This window comes from Tupaia chinensis, unplaced genomic scaffold (assembly GCF_000334495.1).
Source record: "Tupaia chinensis unplaced genomic scaffold, TupChi_1.0 Scaffold000384_1, whole genome shotgun sequence".
Classification (NCBI taxonomy): domain Eukaryota; kingdom Metazoa; phylum Chordata; class Mammalia; order Scandentia; family Tupaiidae; genus Tupaia; species Tupaia belangeri.
The window spans coordinates 968507-981950 of NW_006159886.1; positions in this window are offsets into that span (position 1 = coordinate 968507).

The window sequence follows — 13444 nt, forward strand, 5'->3', positions numbered from 1 at the left end:
ACCCTGAGGTTTGAAACTCAAGCTGTGTGTGTGTGTGTGTGTGTGTGTGTGTGTGTGTGTGTATGCCCAAAATACCAAGAGCAGAATAGGCAAGACTCTCTTTTTCTCTCCAGCGAGCACATGCATCCTATAGTAAAAAAAACTCTAAAAAAAAAAAAAAAAAAAAGGAAAGAAATTCAGTGAATCAATAAAATGTGGGGGGAAAAAAGGAATGGAAAACAATTGTAGATACCTGAGATAGTGTGAGAGGAGGGTGGGAAATGTCAGAGGGTGAGAAATAGGGGGAAAAATATATATACATATAAAACTAGAAACAGACAATTATTGACGATAACATGTATGATTAAGCCACTGTGCAGTATATTCTAGATGGGAAATCACATTTTGTGTGCTGTGATGATACTCAGGGAATGAATATAAATTAATTAATTTATTAATTTAAAAAAATAAATAAAAATAAATAAATAAAAGAAGGAAGTCCAGCCGTGGGCATAAGCAGTAGGGTGCTTCTAGCTGTAGGGCACCACTGAATGAGGCTGGGGGGTCCTAGGAGGCCAGGCTTGATTCCCAGGCCAATCTAGAATAGGTTGGGCACGGCAACACACACTGTAATCCCAGCTCACTGGGAGGATCACGGCAAGACTACGCCGAAAGACCATGTCCCTCCCTTTCTCAAAAAAAAAAAAGAAAAGAAAAGAAAAAGAAGAAAAGAAATAAAGAAAAATGCAAATAGAATAATAAAATTAGAAAATCACAATTTTGTAACATCATCCTCATAAATGATTCAAGCAAGAGCCGCAGATGGATGCTAAAGCCATTCTGCTGGGGTCGCTAGAGGTAGCTGTCCACTCCACCTCAGAGCATCCCCTCCCAGACGACAGACTCGTTACAGAGGAAGGTACCTTTATCCTGGAGAAACCTGGCGGAGAGGACCTTTCCAGAAAATCAAACTTTGCTTCACCAGCAAGGCAAACTGACTTAGTGGGCCCCGTGATACAACGTACCAAGAAAGAAGTGACAAATATATAACCATAATCTGTTGATGAGCAAATAACTACAGAATCCAAAACAAGGGACAGTGAGCAAAACAGGTGGCTTGAATTCTTCTGAAGTGTGTTATAAGAGTTTTTAAAAAGAGGGTAGTGAGTGTAGATTCAAGGAGACCATGAGACATGGACCTTCCAACCCTTGTAGGAAACAGAAGTTCATTCTCCTAAATGCAATGTATGATCGTTGACTGGATTATGGATTTAAACAAGAAGAAAGCAGCCATGAAAATATTATGGGAGCTGGCCCCATGGCCTGGCAGTTAAGGGAGCCAGATTCTCTATGGCTGACTGTGCAATTTGAACCCTGGCCCTACCTGCTTGGTGTGTGTACATGCCCCAGATCCTGACAGGACAGAGAAATGGAAGAGAAGGGATTGTGACATGGCCATGTCCCATGGGGAGGAGCGTTCTCCCACGCCCTCTCTCTGTCTCTCTGTCTCTGGTAAGCACATGTGCTCTATGGCAATTTTTTAAAAAAATAATATTATTGGGGTAATTGGGGAAATCTGAAGAGTAATTTTTTTAGACAATGGTATTTTATCAGTGCTACATTTCTTGAGGGTAATTACTATGATTGTTGATTTTATGTGACAACTTGGAGGGTGGGTGTTTTGGATGAGATTGCATTTGAATGGGTGAACTTTGCATAAAGCAGATTGCTTCTCCATAAGGTAGTTGGGCCTTGTCCAACCAAATGAAGGCCTGAACAGAACAAATAGACCAGCCTCCCCACGCACAACAGAATTCTCTAGCAGGCTGCATTCAGACTTCATGGGCACCATCCACTCCCCTGGGTCTATGCTGGCCAGCCTAGATTTGGGCTTGTACTTTCCACAATTGCATGAGCCAATTCCTTATAATAAATCTCTTTCTACATATATGAGGGGCCTTTAACAAGTTCATGGAAATCATGTGTTTAGAAAAAACTATGATTGGATTTCTAATTTTTTTTTTTTAAGAGGTTTTGCTATAGGGCACACTCGCCAGAAAGAGAGACAGAAAGCAAGAAATCACCCCCCCCCCAGAGGGGTTGGCTACACCATAATCCCTTCTCCTCCATTCTCCTCTTAGGATCTTGAGCACGCATGCACCCAGTGTGAGTTTAAGCCACCAGATCTGGAACACGAACTACGGTAGAATACATGGGAGTCCAGCGACATAGCCATTATGCTAACTGCTGGTCCCAGGTTTCTCATTTTTTTTATAACAAAACAAACTTGTGCTTTAATTCCATTTCCCCATGAACTTTTTAGAGTCTCCTGAAATATCCACCCTATCAGTTGTATTTCTCTGGAGAACTCTGACTAATACACTTGTGTTATTTTCTGTGGAAGGATATTCTTGTTGTTGAGAGATGTTAGCTAAGATATTTAGAAATGGGGACCAGCAGGTGGCATGATGGTTAAGGCACTGGACTCCCACATGGCTGACTTCTGTTCAAGTCACGGACCCGGGAGCTTGAAAATCACATTAGGCAAATACACATACATGTCCGAAATTCCAGGAGGAGAGTAGAGGAGAAGGGACTATGGTGTGGCCATTCCCTCTAGGGGGTGATTTCTCACTTTCCTTCTCTCTGTATCTTTCCAGCCAACACATGTACCCTATAACAGAAACTCAAATAAATAAATAAGAATGAAGTATCATGAACTCACTCTCAAATGGTTCAGCAAACAAAAAGGGTACGTGTCTAAGTGTTCTGTGTGTGTGTGTGTGTGTATCCTATGTATTGGGTGTCAGTAAAGGCATGACTTATGTTTGCTATGCTTTTCTATGTAAAACTGCATCATGACTTTTCCAACAACCCAATATAGCCTGCATATTTTTCTGTGCATGTATATGCCAGGGACAGAGTACACAGACAGGCATGCACACAGCCCTAGATCTGGAGAAGAGAGTACAGAGTGACATTGTTCTCTTCTTTCAACATTCATATAGGTTTAAGTGTTTCTAAATTAACATGTAAGTGGTGGACTTTTTGGTCCCTTCAGTGACCTTTGGGGTCAAAGCAAGGCTCAGCCTATCTCAGGAGCTGTTGTGTAGTGACAGGGACCCAGCGAGCTACACCCACTTTTCTACCCTAACCCTGAAGCAATTGAGACCTAGGTCAGAGGACTCAGCAGACGGGATGAGGCACCAGCTCGGTGATGGGGCACAGGGGATGAAAGCCACGTGAGTGCCCTGCCAGCCAGTCAGGCCTCGGAGGAGCCCACCAGGAAAAACCGGGGTCTGCAAGCTACGCCCACCCTGCTACATCTCCAGGCCAGGAGAGTGGAAAGGAGAGCAAACCAGAAGATCCAGCCAAGCCCGGGCCTTCACTATCAAGAAACACAGAACGAAGAGTCAGGCACCATGCAGGAAGCGTTCACCTCTGGGGAAGAGAGGACAGGGTAAACAGCAGGAACCTCAAGGAACATCCCAGCTCAGGAAAACCAAGGTATGCTCAAGTAAAGGCTTCTGTCCTTCTCGCAGTTGGCGCCCCCACCCTGTGCTCTATGGTCCGCTCTTTCCTCCACGTCTTTGGGACCCCAAATGCATCACAGCTTTACTTGGGAGTCCTGCTCTTCCAGCCGCTGCTGTTTCTGCCAGCTACCCAGGGGCTGCGTGCCACCCTGCCCAGAGCCGGCTCTCTTTCCCACAGCCCCCCAGTAGCTGTTGGTGGTACTTGTGCAGTGGACAAACGTCATGGGAGGAAACCTGCAAGGAGGCTCAAGCCCAGCCACCTTCCATGATGCAGGTGCTTGGCCACCAAAGGCGCACCGTCTCTGGCATAGCAGATCTCCCTGCAACCGCCACTAAAATAAGCCAGTGGTCAACACAGATACATAGATACAGCTAGGTGCAGCTGTAGCCTGGATATGAATAAATCTGGGTGTGAGATAACCACGAGAATCTGGCACAGCTGGACCTGGCTGTAATGCAGACATAAGTACATCTGGATATCGAATAAGCGTGAAAGACAGACCCTCACACTGCTGCATGAGGGACCCTACCTCTAGGTAAGGCTGAGCGGTCCATCTTCATTGTCGCCTTCTGTCTGGAGTAGGGGCTTCTGGGGAAGCTCCACTTGGCCCCTGGGGGAAGGCTTCACCCAGGTCACGACCAGCCTGATGTGGGGACGTCAAGGAAGACACTCGCCACTGAAGCCACTAGAAATGTCGTTAAGCAGCCAAGAAGCTCCTCTGAGACCCGTAGCCCATCGCTGGTCATGCAGGCCAAAGACTGGGAGGGAGTGGATGAGCCTATCCCGAAGGCGTGATTCAGGGTGGTAGGAGTTAGAGGGGCCCCGAGTGCCCTTTTCTGGACCCCAGGCCTGATGCTGGAGTTGAAGGCAGCAGAGATGTACATGGAGTAATAGGGACAAAGCTCTAAAAGCAGACTTGGGGAGAGCGAGTCACCGCTGACATGTATGACAGCACCCTGGACATGGACTTAACCTGCATGCACACCCATGTGTTCACCAACAGCCGTGACACAATCAGCACAGCAGCACTGCCCCAACCCCAAGCCAGAACAGCCCAAACACCTGTGATGGGATGGGATAGCTCAAGGGAGGAGCAACAAGGGGTCTCCGGAGACGCTGGCCAACATCTGCTTCTCAGTCTGGGTACCTGATCACATGGTCAGAACATTTTGTGGAAACCCTTCTAGCTGCACACATACGATCATGCACTTTTATGTGTTTTCATATGTAAGTTATAGTTCGATTAAAAGCTCACTAAAATACACGCACATCACAGACAATCAGCACACACTTTACAAAAGCAAAAATACACATTAAAGACCTTGGAATAGCTGTCTGATGTGAAGGCAGAGAGGTGAGAGTGGAGAAAGGGAGAAAAGGTGAATATATAGGTAAACGTGACAAGCAAGAGGTACATGAGACCCGGAAGCCGGTGCCAGAAATGGCGGAGAGCCGTTAGGGGCCCCTGAAGACAAGACAGCGGAATCAAAGCTAGAGGTAGTGGGGCCAGCACGTGGCATGGTAGGTAAGGTGCTGACTCCACATGGCTGACCACGGTTCGAGTCCTGAACCTGGCAGCTTGCTTTCTCACTGTCCCTCTCTGTGTCTCTCTGATAAGCACACATGTCCTATAGCAAACATGTTTTAAACAATGATCGTCATAAATTAATCAAGCGCGGGATGTAAGGGAGATCGATGCCACAGCAGCAGCCCTCTGGGCCACAACAGCTGCGCCGTGTCCCAGTAAGGGCAATCACCCCCACTTGTCAGACGGGAAGCATTTAAGGGTGCCGACATTTGGCATAGCAGAAGTGTGGGGAAGTGGGCATTTTTACACTTCTGAGCGAGGACCCTAATTGCAACAGCCTTTTGAAGATACTGTGGCAACTTCAAATCAAAGCTTTAATTACAAGACTTCGTTGACCTAACTGTTCCACTTCTAGAAAAATACTTGCTTTGAGTCTCGCGGGCATGCACAAGTACGTATGTACAAGATGTTTCTGCAGCATTGTTTGTACTAGCCGAAAACCTGAAAGCACTAAAACGTCTCTCAACATCAGACTTGTAAAATAAAGGGAAAGACAGTCAGGTGGAGGCAGACCCCATGGCCACAAAGAACAAGGCAGCTTTGCACAAACTTACAAGGTCAAAGCCCCGTTGACAGAACAAGCAAGAAAAGCCAGGTGCAAAACAGCAAGTCTTGCGCGCTCTTGTGCCTGGAACACATCCATATTTTAACATATTTATGCATTCCCAACAACCCTGAAAGACTCCACCACACTAAGAGTGGTTACTGCTGGATGGAATTAGGCAGCCAGAGTTTTCTTTTTATACCCATCTAACGTTGACTCCACATGGCTGACCACGGTTCGAGTCCTGAACCTGGCAGCTTGCTTTCTCACTGTCCCTCTCTGTGTCTCTCTGATAAGCACACATGTCCTATAGCAAACATGTTTTAAACAATGATCGTCATAAATTAATCAAGCGCGGGATGTAAGGGAGATCGATGCCACAGCAGCAGCCCTCTGGGCCACAACAGCTGCGCCGTGTCCCAGTAAGGGCAATCACCCCCACTTGTCAGACGGGAAGCATTTAAGGGTGCCGACATTTGGCATAGCAGAAGTGTGGGGAAGTGGGCATTTTTACACTTCTGAGCGAGGACCCTAATTGCAACAGCCTTTTGAAGATACTGTGGCAACTTCAAATCAAAGCTTTAATTACAAGACTTCGTTGACCTAACTGTTCCACTTCTAGAAAAATACTTGCTTTGAGTCTCGCGGGCATGCACAAGTACGTATGTACAAGATGTTTCTGCAGCATTGTTTGTACTAGCCGAAAACCTGAAAGCACTAAAACGTCTCTCAACATCAGACTTGTAAAATAAAGGGAAAGACAGTCAGGTGGAGGCAGACCCCATGGCCACAAAGAACAAGGCAGCTTTGCACAAACTTACAAGGTCAAAGCCCCGTTGACAGAACAAGCAAGAAAAGCCAGGTGCAAAACAGCAAGTCTTGCGCGCTCTTGTGCCTGGAACACATCCATATTTTAACATATTTATGCATTCCCAACAACCCTGAAAGACTCCACCACACTAAGAGTGGTTACTGCTGGATGGAATTAGGCAGCCAGAGTTTTCTTTTTATACCCATCTAACGTTTACATTCCCTCAGAAAGGCATGCACCACTTTTGCAACTTTGCTAATGAAATCTGGGTATAAAATATTCCCCATATGGCTAACATCTGTTGGCACAGGGGTAGTTAAATGCAATATTTCAATTCCTTATCATGAAAAGCAACAGAACCAAAACACTGCAACCTTCGGTTCTGTTCCTATGCTGGGAAAAGACACTGGCTGGGAGTGGGAAGGGAGTTTCCAGTCCCACAAGTTCGAACACATCCCCGCCCCTTGTCTCCAGAACTCAGGTTTGCTGGCAGATGGCAGTCAGAGGAGCTAGACAAGATCATTTCCAACTTCCCTTCCAGAATCTTCTGCAACAGCCCCCCTTCCTCCAGGCCACCTCAACTTCAGCCCACTGTCTTTCCTTGCCAGCTGCAGTCCAGCCACCTGAGGGCCCAGCAGTGACCCTGAGCACACAGCGAGGACACGTCCTCACATCCCAGGGCTGGCTACCACTGCCTGTGCTGAGCTGGGCTCCTTGGGGTCCAGCTCTGGCCACTGCTGGGCCGTCCTCTCTGGATACGAAGTGCACGCTCGCCCTGCCTGCTGCCCCCTTGTCTGGCTGACTCCCCGTCACCCTTTGGAACTGAGCTCAGACCCACAGTGCTGGATGGGAGCCCTTCACACCAGACCATGCCTCGGGCCTTTAGTCCTGCCCCGTCAGTGAGGAGTTACCTGCGGGTTGCGCCTGCACTGCTGAGGCTGCCGAGGTTAGCAGAGGTGTCAAGGCAGCGCTACATCCGTGGGATCCAGACGTGGCTACAGGGGCAAAGAAGAGAGGGCGGGGGTCCCGTGACTCAATGGGCAAGGTCAGCCCCTGGTCCCTTTCTGGGCTAGTGCACTCTCCCCAGGGTCCCCTTTCTCTCAGTGCCTCTGTTCCTTAGCCCCGTTTGTCCTCTGGACACCCTCCCCCATGTCCAAGGACCCATCCCCCTCCTCCTCTGCCCTCTGACTTCCAGATGGGCTCAGCCAATGGGAGACAGAGAAGCAGGGATGAGGATGGGTTCCATCCCTCTCACCAGTCCTCCTGCTCAGGACTGTGCTCTGGGCTCTCGGCTCCTGTCCACACCTTACCTGTGCTGGTCACAGCCTCCTGCCCGGCCCCTGAAGGCTGGTGCCTCCCCTGTCTATGGGTACCCCCCCATCTCTACATGGATGGGGCTTTTGTTAGCCTCCCCCTCAGTGAGATCTCCCCCTGCTGTGGATTAAATGGTGGCCCCCAAAAAATATTCCTAAATCCTAATCCCTGGAATCTGCGATCAGAACCCTATGTGGAAATAGGGTCTTTGTAGAAATAATTATGGATCTCAGAGCTAGAGATTTTGAGATTTAGATGAGTCCTAAATCCAGCAACTGGTGATCTTATAAGAGAGAGGACAGGGAGATTTGAGACAGAGAGGGGATCCTGTGAAGGTGGAGCCAGAGACGAGTTACACAACCAAGAGGGCCTGTGAGCACCAGCAGGGGAAAATGGCACAAGACAGATCCCCACCCCACCCCAGCCCCTGGAAGGAACCAGTCCTGCCCCGGCCTGACTCTGCACTTCCGACCCCCTGAACTGGGGAAGGAGCACATTTCCTCGGGTTTAAAGCAGTTTGGGGAACTTTCCTCCTACTTCAGGAAGTTACTGCCCCCTCTGGCAGGTGATCTGCTTCCTGCTGGGACCCTGGCGACCAGGGCAAAGGGCCTCTGCACGGCCCTTGTCCCTGGAGGAGTCACTGCAGCATTCGACAGCCTGCTCGGCCTCCCAGAGCAGCAGCCCCCGGAGCAGCAGGTGACAGGCTCAGATAAAGGGCGAGGCCGCAGCGCCTGCAGAGGGGGAGAGGACCTGCAGATTTGTCTCTGGTTACCCCACGCTTCACACGGGGTGTAATGAGACCATCGCCTCACTGTCCACGTCCCCAGTGAAGCCACCTTTCGGGGAGGCCACGGAATCACGCAGCCAAGGCCAGGGGCGAGTCAAGACCAACCCGGTGTCTGCAGCAGAAGTCCCGGGAGGCTCTGGCCCCATGAAGCAGAGGGTTCCAAGCAGCTTCTCCTTGTGTCTTGGGGACAATTGACATGGCCAGAACCCAACGGGCAGGACAGATCCATGGCCTTGAGCCAAGGTATAAACCTCGGTGTCTCCAGCTTACCTCCGACCGTGCAGCGGCTCAGAGCAGCACAGAGCTGCCTCTGGAGACACGCATGTACTTGGCAGAAGCAAATGTTCTCCAGGGGTCTCCCTCATCAGGAGAAAATGCAGCAGATGCTTCTTAGACTTGGCCAACTTCAGTCTCTTCTTTCCTCCCCTTCCCAGTGTGTGCTCTTCAGCCTCCTCTGTCCTCTGCGTTCAGTTAATCCTAGGGTCCTGGAGGTTTCATCTTCCCTGCACTTTTGCTTGAGTGCTCAGCAGGGCCCTGCCAAGCACACCTCCCTCCTCAGCCCAGACTCCCCTCGGGGAGAATCCCAGGGCCTGGTCTGGCTGCCACTGGACCAGCACGCCAGGTCTCTGCAGGTAACCGGATGTCCGTGCCTTTCCCACTCAGCTCAAGGCCCAGAGCAGCCCAGAGCATCGGGACAGCACAGCTCAGGAGCCGGCTGGTGGCACGGCCCTCAGCGAGGCCTCACGGGCAGGCCCGGGTTCCTGCGCTGGCTATCCCTGAGCACGCCATGTGCGTGTGCACCTACCTGTGATCCAGGCCAGCTGAGGCTGGGGGTGGATCGCAGTGTGGACACCTTGCTGGGCGTTCCCCCACCACGCGACTTTCTCTCCCATGGAAGAAATAATGAATAGAATTTCTTTAGAAAGAACAAAGCAGCAGCCCAGCGCAGAGAGTTGCTCATTCACGCGTTCCTTTAATTGCGTGTGCTCCCGCCCTGTGCTGACAGAGAGTGGACATGAACATGAACTGACCAGTTTACACGTAAGGCACGGGGGTCCCAGAGGCACAGAGGGCCAGATTAAGGGTGCCCTTTGGCAGGGGGGACGGCGGCTTGGAGGGCCCTGTGCTCACGCACCAAGTCTCCCCGTTCCAACTGAGCCATGCCCCTCACCGACGCTGGCCATGTTCCTGTGAAGTTAACCCCTCACTAGAGAAGCTCTACCCCACTCCACAGCCAGGAATCTTCCAGGTCCAGGACGGTCCGGAAATGCCCCGGAGGGCCGCAGCACACCCCTGAGCAGACCTCGCCCATAGACACGGCAGCTTTTTCAAGAGGCAAGTGCTCGTCCGCCACCAGGCCTCTCGTGGGCTGCAGAGTCCGAGTGACAATGCGGGCACAGCCGCAGCCACGCGCAGGAGCCTGGAACTGGCGAGGGGGCGCGCTTCCACATCCAGCCCTGGGCCTGCATCCCCAAGCTGCTGGGTGTGTTTCAGGCACTGTCTGGGGTCTGGGGGCTTCAACCCCGGGCTCTGCCCACACAGCTGTGCGTCCCACGTGGGTTGCTCAGCCTCTCTGAGCACTTGGGGTGGGGGAAAAAAATTTCCCAGTGTCATCCATGTTCTCCATCTGCCTCCTTCCCTTGTCCTGTGGAAAATGGTGGGATTTCGTGAGGCGGAGTCCCGAGACTAGGACACTGTTGGAGAGACTGACCTGGGGGGCCACACAGCCTGGAGCTCCCACATGCGTTCACTCTACCGAGCCCACTGAGCACCCAGGGTCTACTGCTATGACAGCATACCCTTATGTGGCTCACACTCAGGTCCCGCTGCACTCCCACGGACCAGCCCCTTGCCCAGGAGAGGTCCTCTCAGCAGTGCCAGCCCTACAGGCTGCCCGCAACAGCCCCCACCAACTGGGCACAGGCCTGCATTCCCCGGCCGTCGGTGCACCAGCGACACGCCAGGTCTGCACCAGCCACTGGAGCTCAGGAGCTCGCAGATTAGCAAGCAGGAGGCATGGACGGACAGGAGGCAGCTGCCATTGGGCCCGTGACCACAGGAAGCCTGCAAGGGTGACTGACCAGGCCCTGGGAATCAGAGAAACCCCCGACTACCCCAGTAAGGAAGGCAGACGCCGAACTTGGACACGCCTGGCTTACAGCCTCGCTCCCCTTTCACCAGGACAAGACCGAGGCTGGCTCACTGAACACATTTGCGCCTCGGCCTCTCTAGCTGTGAGATGGAACCAGGGGTCACACCGGTCCCATGGGGTGGTGCAAGGGGGCAACGAGATGACTCACGTCAAATTCCCGCAGCACCGTTCTCCTTCGGCCACAGAGGGCGTGAACTGAGCGCTCAGTGTTGTCATTTATGTGATCGGATAGTCAGCCGAACCCTGACCCAGGAAAGGAGCATCGTGTGCACGGGCCCAGGGGCAAGAGATGGGCCGCACTCTCGGAACCTCAGGACTAGGGCCGGCGGCACGGGATGTGGGTGAACCGGGCCGACAGTCCCCCAGAGCCTGGCTGATGCCCCAGGCCCTCCTGAGCACAATGGGGTTATACAAGGACTCTTCAAAAAACACGTGGAAGGTACGTATTATGAAGAAACTATGCATGATTTCAAAAGTGCCTGGACCAGGATCAGCAGTTAGCGTAATGGCTATGTCGCTGGACTCCCATGTAGTCAACTGCGATTTAAGTCCCAGACGAGGGGCTTAAGACTCACGCTGGGCGCGTGTGTGTGCATGCCCAAGATCCCAAGAGGAGAATGGAGGAGAAGAGATTGCGGCATGGCCATCCCCCCTGGGGGATGATTTCTCACTTTCTGTCTCTGTCTCTGTCTCTCTCTGTCTGGTAAGCACACACAACCTATAGCACAAACCTCTCCAAAGAAAGAAAGAAAGAAAAAGAAAGAAGGAAAGAGAGAAAGAAGGAAAGAGAGAAAGAAAAATGCCTGGACCGAAATAAACGAATACTTTTTTTTTTGAGAGGCTTTTGCTATAGGGCGCATGCACTCTTCAGAAAGACAGAGAGAGGGAACCAGGAGTTAGCGTAATGGCTATGTCGCTGGACTCCCACGTAGTCGACCGCGGTTCGCATCCCAGACCCAGTAGCTTAAAACTCACGCTGGGCATGTGTGCGTGCGTGCCCAAGATCCCGAGAGGAGAATGGAGGAGAAGGGATTGTGGCGTGACCATCCCCCCTGGGGGGTGATTTCTAGCTTTCTGTCTCTATGTCTCTTTCTGTCTGTCTGGCGAGCGCACGCGCCCTATAGTGAAAAACCTCTCAAAAAAAAAAAAAGAGAGAGAGACAGAGAGACAGAAAGCGAGAAATCACCCCCCTAGGGAGGATGGCCACACCGCAGTCCCTTCTCCTCCATTCTCCTCTCGGGATCTTGGACATGCACGCGCACGCACCCGGTGTGAGTTCAAGCCGCCGGGTCTGGGACTCAAACTGCGGTCAACTACATGGGAGTCCAGCAACATAGCCAATACACTCACTGTTGGTTCCATAAACTAATACTTTTAATTCCATTTTTCCATGAGTTATTTGAAGACCCCTCCTATTCCATGGCAGATCAGAGGTGACTTGGAGTGGAATTGTTCTCACTAAAGTGAGACCGATGTGCAGGGCATGAGAGGCAGACAAGGAGCCGGGGACTCCGGGAATTAGGTGTGAGGTGGTGGGGCCTGAACCTGGGCACGGACAAGGAGTGGACGCCACAGAAGCAGCTATGAGGAGAGTGACAGCAAGAACTGGCACCTGTTAGGGCGGCCGAGGTGAGGCTGAGGGCCAAGTGGAAATGTGGAGCCACCTCCGTGACTGTGGCCACCTGGAGGTCTGGCCTGGGCCGAGCAGAGCACATGAGCCCCTGATGCACGAGGTCACAGAGCGGCCAAGGGGGCTGCGTGGAGGAGGGCGCTGGGAGGCAGACTCCACACCTGCCCGGCTCCCGATCCTCGCATGGCTCATCTCGCTCCCAGAGGGAGATCATCAATCTCCATTTTGGGTAGGAAAAGGGGATAAGCATTGTTACCCACAGGAGAGAGGAGGAAAGACCTCTCTGAGAGACAGATATGATTAATAGCCAGGGCTTGTGATTTATGAGGGGACATTAGAAAAAACAAATCCGAATGGCCGGGGGGAAATGGTGACAGAGCGGAGGTACGAGGCGAGGAGGAATGCCAGGCCTGAGGGATCCCATTGCGGGCCGGCCAAGGCAAGCTGACAAATGAACAAGTAGCTTGAACATAACAAACGACTTTGCAATATCGAGAAGAGATCTGAAGCCAGGTAGCGGAGAAACACCGAGAAGCAGAGACAAGCGACTCCCCGTGGCCCATCGACATGGACACACAGGGTTTTCCAGGAGAGACGAGACTGCCGGGGGCGAGGGGGAAGGCCCGAACCCTCCCTCTGGGACTGTGGACTGGGCTGGGGGGAGGTGGGAGCCCTGACAGCCCATGCGGGGAGGGAGCAGGATCTCCCGAGGGAAGCCAGTGCTCAGAGCACAGCAAAGACAGGAAGAGGGGACGAGAGACCAGTGGGGATGGGCAGGATCTGGGGACATGGGACAGTCTCACCCAGCAGGCAGACCATGGCACCAGCAGGGAGCGGAGTCCGGCTCAAGGTGGGAGCAAGTCATCAGGCAACTCTCAATCCTCAGCCAGTTCCTGTCTCTGCCCCTCCAGCTGTGCGACTCTGGGTGAGTCACTGCACTCGGGTCCCCGTCTCTGTCCCTAAGTGAGGGTAATAACAGCACTTCCCAGCAGGGGTGCCCTGTGTCCACACGGGACCACAATGCAGAAAGCACGTGAAATCCGCCTGGCTGGAAGGAGCCCCCTCCTGCTGCAGCCTCACTAGGGTACCTCATGGCACACTCTTT